Below are 7,675 nucleotides of genomic sequence, written 5' to 3'. Positions count from 1 at the left end.
GAGCCACAGGCGCCCTGCTTCTTCTTCTTTTTTTTGTACTAAGTGTCAAATCTAGGGCCTTCTACATGCCAAGTATATACTATACACCTGAGCTCTCTCTCTAGTTACTTTGGTTTTGTTGGTGAAATAAGCTCTCTTCCCATAGCTTAGTTCACTCCTTCCCCTCTCCACAGCTTAGCATGTTCCCTTCCTAGGCAACACTAGGCCCATTTAATAAAGGCGGTAAATAATCAGCCTCCAACCTCCCTGACCTTAAGATGGCACTTCTCTGGGGCAGCTACCACCATACAAGGCAACAAGAGATGCTTAGAGTGACCTTCAGGTCTGGCCAGCTGCAGCACCCCTTATCTACTATTTGGATAGCAACCATAAACCCTAGTCTGCCATGATGAAGCCCCTGGCCCACACATCCACACCAGGGTCTCTGCCTCCTAGCCCCTTCCAGCCTCCTAAGTTATATAGATCACCTCAGACAATAGCCGGCGCTTCTTCTCACTTCTCCCTTGTGAGAAGGGGTCTTGCCGGCCCGCTTTCCTGGTGATAAACCTTTCTTTGTTCTCTGTATCTGGATGTCTGCATGGTTCTTTGGCAAAGTCTAATTTTACCCTATCAGGTTTTGTTTTTTTTGTTTTTATTATCTATAAGTAATTATACAAAGAGGTTTCAATTCGACATGCCAGTTTATGAGTACAATGGGTCTTGAGCAATGTCACTCTTTCCATTGTTTCCCCTCGCACTTGGTTTTTTTGAGCAAAGTCTTATGTAGCTCAGACAGGCTGGTACTTGAGATTCTCATGCCTCAGACCTGGGATTACAGGTGTGTACCAACACATAGGACTTATTGTACTCTTTCAGCTGTATAGCCAGCTGCTCTCCTTGTGAACCATATTCCCCTATTCAATTCTGAACTTGGCTGCTGGACTAGAACTTGACAAAAGCTACAACCTGGGAACAGGCCTTTGAAACCTAGACACCAACAATACAATGATTTCTCCATCAGAATGTAACTGAATTAGATATAAGAGATCATTAAGAATAAGCTCTCAGAGTTGGGGGTGTAGCTTAGCAGTAGAAGGCTAGCTTGCATGTATGGAGACCTAGACTCCATCCCCAGCACTGAAAACAAAGCAAAACAAAACAACAAAAATCTCAATACTTGGTGGTTAATTGGAGATAAGAGTCTCACAGACTTTTCTGCCTGGGCTGGCTTCAGAATTACAACCCTCAGATCACAGCCACCTGAGTAGCTAGGGTTACACAGGCATGAGCTACCAGCACCAGGTTCTTTGTTTAATTTTTTTAAAAATTGAGGGTTCTTGTGATTGAATTCAGGTTCCACAATTGTTGGCAAGTACTCTAATCACTTGAGCCACACCTCCAGCTGTTTTTGCTTTTTAGTTATTTTTCAAATAGAGTCTCAGCTTTCTGCCCACCGATGTCTGATTTCCTTCTCCCTCCTAGCTGAGAATACCACCAAATCCCAGTTCAAATACTGCTTTTCAAAAATGCCTGCTTTATTACTGTTCAGAACCAATGGTTCTCAAATTTGGCCACGGGGGGGGGGGGGAAAAATCTGTCAAATCTCCGTGCGAATCCATGAAATCAGAAGCGCTAGGAGTGAACATCAAGATTCAAACTCCCAGATGATTCAAAAGTGTGGCTGCCAGAAGTCCTCTGATGCAGAGGTTACTGCTTGGCCTACAGAATTTTCTGTAGAGCCAGTTTTGTAGCTAGCAGGAACTTCCCGGATTTGGGAGACGAAACTGCCATCTGCTGGCCACCTGAGGAAAGTGCAGTGGCTATGTTGTCCCAGATGTCTTTCAGAGTATAGTGGTGGTGTTAAGAGAACTTTCTCTTGCAACTTTGAGAAAGGGAAGGTAACAGAGCTAACCAACTCTTGCCAGACCAAGGTGGGATGATATAGATGGGGCCCCAGACACTCTTCAGAGCCTTAACTGAAAAAGAAAGGGTTAGGGGTCAGGAAGGAAATAAGAGAATATGGTTATATTTTACAAGTATAATCAAGACAGAAAAGACAGCCAGGTGCTGGTGGCTCATGATTATAAGCCTAGCTACTCAAGAGGCTGAGTTATGATGATTGCAATTTGAAGCCAGCCCAGAAAGACAAATCAAAGAGAACCTTAACTCTAATTAACGCACCAAAAGCCAAAAATGAGGGTGTGCCGCAAATGGTGGAAAGCCACCCTTGAGCAAAAAAAGCTAAGTGAGAGTGTATGGCTCTGAGTTCAAGTCCCAGTGGCATAAAAAAAGGAGAGAGAGAGAGAAAGAGAGAGGGGGAGAGAGGGAGGGAGAGAGAGAGAGCACCATCTACTCAGAAGAAGAGCAGGTATGACTAGAGAATCCCAGGGAGGGAATAGAAAGTGATGACACACATCCCTGCCCCCAGGTGGAAGTGGTGTTTCCCTGGGTTTGGTCTAGGTTTGCAGGGGTGTTGTCCACCCCTTCAAGGATGTTTGCTGTACCTTCTGCATTCAGCATTCTTTCTGGGTCCACTCCCTTCACCTGAGTTAATACTGGCTCACTACAGGCCTCAGTCAACTGCAACCTCACCTCCACCAGGAAGCCTCTTCTGCCTGTCCCCATCTCCTGCTCCCATTGTCACCACCCATCACTCTGCTCTGGAAATACCTGCTTATTTCTCTATTTGTTTCATGCCATTCCAGATTCCATGAGGGAAGTATTGTCTTTCCATCTCCAGGAAAAAATAATAGAAACTATTGATTTACTGAATTGATTTTTCTTGTGGAATTTTGGAAAAATCGGACACCGTAATTTGAGAACAAAAATATATTCCTCCTAACAATAAAAACTTTTAAAAGTAAAATGAAAAGAATTTCCTGTTCTATTTCTAGTTCTACAAACACATTAGAGCAGGAGAGAGAGAATAAAATCTTATTTCCAGTTGGAATGTTATAAATATCTCTAGTCCACTTGTCAATGCTAATCAGTAAATAAACATAGTACACAGCTGCTCTTTGGGACCTCCTTCAATAGTAAGAGCAGCCCAAGGTTTCTTTGGAAGAGCAATCCCCTCCATTTACAGTCTATATGATTCAGAGGCGCTCACCCTATCCTCAGGCCTGAGTATAGATATGTGACATGAACCTGGCAAATCACTCACTGTATTCTAATTGCCTAATATATGATTGGTTCAGAGAGAGTCACGTGACCCAAGTTGACCCAATGAGATTTAGCACTGGAACTTTAGCTTGAATCTTGGAATAAAACTTACCAGGGAGGGCAGAGATGGTAGGCAGTGAGTCTAGAGCTGGTGATAGTCCTATTATTCAAGGAAGTAAAAGTTGGCCAGAAACAAAGGGAAAGGTGAGATGAGAGAAGAAAGACAGGGGCCTCAAAACAGACATAGGTTCTACACTTGCACTTAACCCAGAACTTTCTTTGGATCTTTCTGTTACATGAACTGACAACGTGCCTTTTTCAGAAGTGTTTGAGGAAGTTTCTGTTCCTTGCAACTGAACAAGCTCTAGATCACATATACAACATAATAAATATTATATTCCCTGTCTCCTTGGTTTTATTTTTACAAAAGCAATACATTTGCTGAATGTGGTGATACACATTTATAATCTCAGTACTTGGGAGACTGGGGCAGGAGGATCATGATTTTGAGGCCAGCCTGGACTACTTAGGAAGACACTGCCACACAAACAAAACAAAATCCAGACTTCATTTACAACACTTCTAACACAGATCATAACACTATAAGAAACATTATTATACATTATTATTCAACTATTCAGTACATGAGTCGTAGAGACCTGTGATCACCTGACCCCTATGTGTCAATCAGGGCTAGGGTTCTACACTTGGGAAGTTGTTTCTTTTAGGTCTTGCTGCCTCAATCCTCTTTTCCATCCCAGAAGCTCTCAACACATTTCAGCTCTTCTTCTAGAAGTAGTTTTCTCTAGACAAGAAGGTCAGAGTCTACAGGTCTCACAGCCATTACCTGAGGCTGAGCTATGAGCTTAGCCTCCAACCTCTACAGATTCTCCACTCTCCTTAGCTCAGTGAGGAACTTGCTGTCCAGCAGGGCTGTGAACAATGACCCTTGCTGCTTCAGCAGGACCTCTAGTCTGTCAGACTCCACAATCCAGAAGAAGAAAGGGTCATGGATGACATTGGTCCAGGAAAACTGAGAGAACTAAGCATCCACCAGCCCAAGGACATGGCTTTCATCTTCCCATTACGTATGCCCAGGAGTCAGCCACAGATACAGTCAGAGGTGAGGTAGTGAGTGGTAACGAGAACTGTGTAGCCTGCAAGGCTTCTGGGATTGCATGCTGGAGCAGGGCATCAGCTTTCATGTGGCTTTCTCAATCAGAATGTTCTGGCCAATACAAAATGGGGTAAAAGCAGCCTCTTTGGGCCCCAGAAGGCCTGGGTCTCATCCTGGTTTTAACACTACCTCACCAGTCTCCATTCCCTTGGATAAAAATTGGGGGCAGGGGGAGCTGGATTCAAAATCCACTTTAAGCAATAGTTACCCATGATGTAGTAGAAAGAATGTTAGGTATCAAACAAGAGCTAGTCATACTTTAGAGACCACAGAACTGAGTTCCTAGCAATGAAAATAGCCCAGTGGCATGTGAGTGGAGGGATGATTGGGATTGAAGCCCACTCCCAGGGCTTCATACATGCTAAGCAAGCAACTACTGCCCTCAGAGACAGCATCTTGCTTTGTAACTCCTTCTCCCATTGGCCTGAAGTAACTAGGGCATTATTTCTCAGAGGACTGTACTCACTCTGGAAGGCAAATGAGATATTCATAGTGAAATATAGATAAACATTCTTAGCCTAACATCTTTGGATGTTTCTGTGCTGGGTTTGAACTCAGGGCCTTGAACTCTTGCTTAGCTATTTTGCTCAAGGCTGGTGCTCAATCATTGGAGCTACACCTGCACTGTTGGCTTTTTGGTAGTTCATTGGAGATAAGAGTTTCTTGGATTTGTCTGCCTGGGCAGGCTTCAAACTGTGATCTTCAGACCTCAGCTTCCTGAGTAATTAGGATTACAAGTCTGCACCAAGTAGCTAAGGAAAATGTAAAATACAGAACTGAGAAGTGAAGAAAGTGTGACCTTCAGATTGCAAATTCTGTTGTTCATCTGTCCTACCTCCTCTGGAATCTTCTCCTATACCTTCCAATTTGCACCAACAGATTTTGCATCTATCATTAATTCACTCTGGTAGGGTCTGTAGAGGGTGTGCACATGTGTGCACGCAGTTGTGTATACCTATCATCTGTGACTTATGACCACTCAGTCGTGGCCGTTGTATGGGAACTCAGTTGGGAGAAAACAGAGAAGCCACATTTTGATAAGTCAAATTGGGAGTCTTTACTGGAGAGCCGGAGACTGCAGGTAGACTCCTGTCTCAAAGACCTGCAGCCCAGAATTGAGCTGGAACACAACTTTTAAAGACAAAAATTACCTGATTGAGGTAGAGATCCAAGTCCAACAGAAATAGACTAGTTAGGGAAGTAGCTCAAGGATCAGCTTGAGCTTGAGGGAAACAGTCAAGGTTAAGCAGATCAAACCATTTAGGGAGGGGCTGGGAAGGTGGCTCAGTGGTAGAGGGCTTGCCTTGCATGCATGAGGCCCTGGGTTCGATTCCTCAGCACCACATAAGCAGAAAAGCCGGAAGTGGCGCTGTGGCTCAAATGGTAGAGCGCTAGGCTTGAGCTGAAGAGCTGAAGGACAGTGCCCAGGCCTAGAGTTCAGGCCCACGACAAACAAAAACAAAAAACCATTTAGGGAGATAATAACAAACTCTCCAGGGACATCTCCAGCAGGACATCTGCAATTTAATGAATGGCCTCTCTCACCTCTAGGCTTTTCAGAGCTGGTGGAAAGCCCCCCTCCACCCAGCAAGGCACCAGGCTGACTGTAAGGACTAGGCATATTGCTTAGACCCCATCTCCTTACTTCAGTGGCAATGCCACCTTAAATGGGTGAGGAAGGGCTTGAACAAGGCACAGCAGCTACCCTGTCTGTCTCCACACGGAGATTATTGTCATTTCCACACTTCAGCATGCAGTCCCTTGGGAAACTTTGAGACATGTTGGCTGCACCACACTCTCCCATGGCATTTTGTGCCACTCTTTGTTGTCACACCTTGCCACAGTGCCCAGTTCACTCTATCTTAGGGCCTTTGCCTATATGAATTCCTGCTCTGGAATGTTCTCTGGAAGATCTTTTCCCAGAGGCCCCCACCCCCTTGTTTGGTTTCTCTGCTATGTCCTTAGAGAAGGCCTGCCTGACCACTAAAGGGATTCTTTACTGTTAGGTTCAAAGAGAGTATCTGGCCCTGGGTTAGGCCTTATCTAGGGTAGGTGCGGGGGGGGGGGGGGGGGGGGGGAAGGTGTGGCCAGGTAAAGGGCGGTGGGACCAGGTGGGAGAAAGGTGTGGCCCCATCAGATCCAGATGTGACCTCAGCGGATGCAAATGTGACCTCTTTCAGGTGTCCCAGTTGCCTAGGTAATGCAGGTACTGGGTGGAGTCTGCTCGCCATCCAGGAGTGGACCTTACATTCTAGCCTTTTAATAATCATGAAATGGGGCGCAGATTCTCTCTGGCTACTTCCTGCTGACAAGGGGGCGTCGACATTAGGGGTCCCGTCTAGGAGAAGGAAGCAGGCAGCAGCTGTCACTTGGGCGTTGAGTCCTTAGATGAAGTCTGGAGGAGGCAAGTCTCTTGGATGAAGTCTGGAGAAGTCTCAGGAGGCATTGATGGACTGAAAAAAAAATACTAGAGAGCAAATAAATGGCAAGGGGAAGGACTTGGGGCTGAAAATGTTGGTAGAAATGTCCCTAGCTACTTCTGACATCTGGCACTAGGTAGAGAAGTCAGGTGACAAAGGCAAGAATGTAAATTCCTGTCTAGTTGAAAGGTAGACAGGTATGGACATTAGACGGGCAAGCTTCTTACTTCTATTGACCTCCTGGCACTGGTTAATTTTGAAAGGGTAGGCATGTGACATCATGTCCTCTTACTCCTCTCCATGGTCCCTTGTTCCCCAGACTGGCTGAGTCTAGGTGCTCGTTGCTGGGATGGCTTGTCCCAGATGGTATTCAAGGAGGTTTGAACTCAAGACCTGGGTACTATCCCTGAGCACTTCTGCTCAAGGCTAGGGCTCTACCATGTTGAGTTACAGTACCACTTCCAGTGTTTGGCTGGTTAGAGATAATAGTCTTGAGCCATGCTTCCAGCCTGGCTCTTTGAAGGTTAGTTGGGAGATGGAGTCTTAGGGATTTTGCAGCCTGGGGTGGCTTTGAACTGCAATCTTTGCCACAAAAGCCCTTTATTATTTCTGATTAAAGCAACAAGGAGACCAAGTAGAATAAGTAGAGCTTACCTGGTTCTTATCAAGAATTGACCAACAAATATTCTGAAATAACAAAACTTGTTAGATGTGATGAGAATTTTAGCACAGATATCGTATTGATTTCTTTCTGGTAACCCTAGCAGTGCTTAAGTTAAGCAAAGTTACAGAAAGAGCCTTAGCTTTTACAAATCCAAAGCAATCTTTCACCAGGAAATCAGCTGCGTGTGATGGAGCCAAGCAAGACTCCAATCTACTTTTACCATGGTGGAGGTAGTCAGGACGGTCTAGGCAGGAGTGAGGCCTGTCTTCCAGG

This window comes from Dipodomys merriami, unplaced genomic scaffold (genome assembly GCF_024711535.1).
Source record: "Dipodomys merriami isolate MVZ:Mamm:240054 unplaced genomic scaffold, mDipMer1.0.p SCAF_85, whole genome shotgun sequence".
NCBI lineage: Eukaryota > Metazoa > Chordata > Mammalia > Rodentia > Heteromyidae > Dipodomys > Dipodomys merriami.
This window is presented reverse-complemented; position numbering follows the sequence as displayed.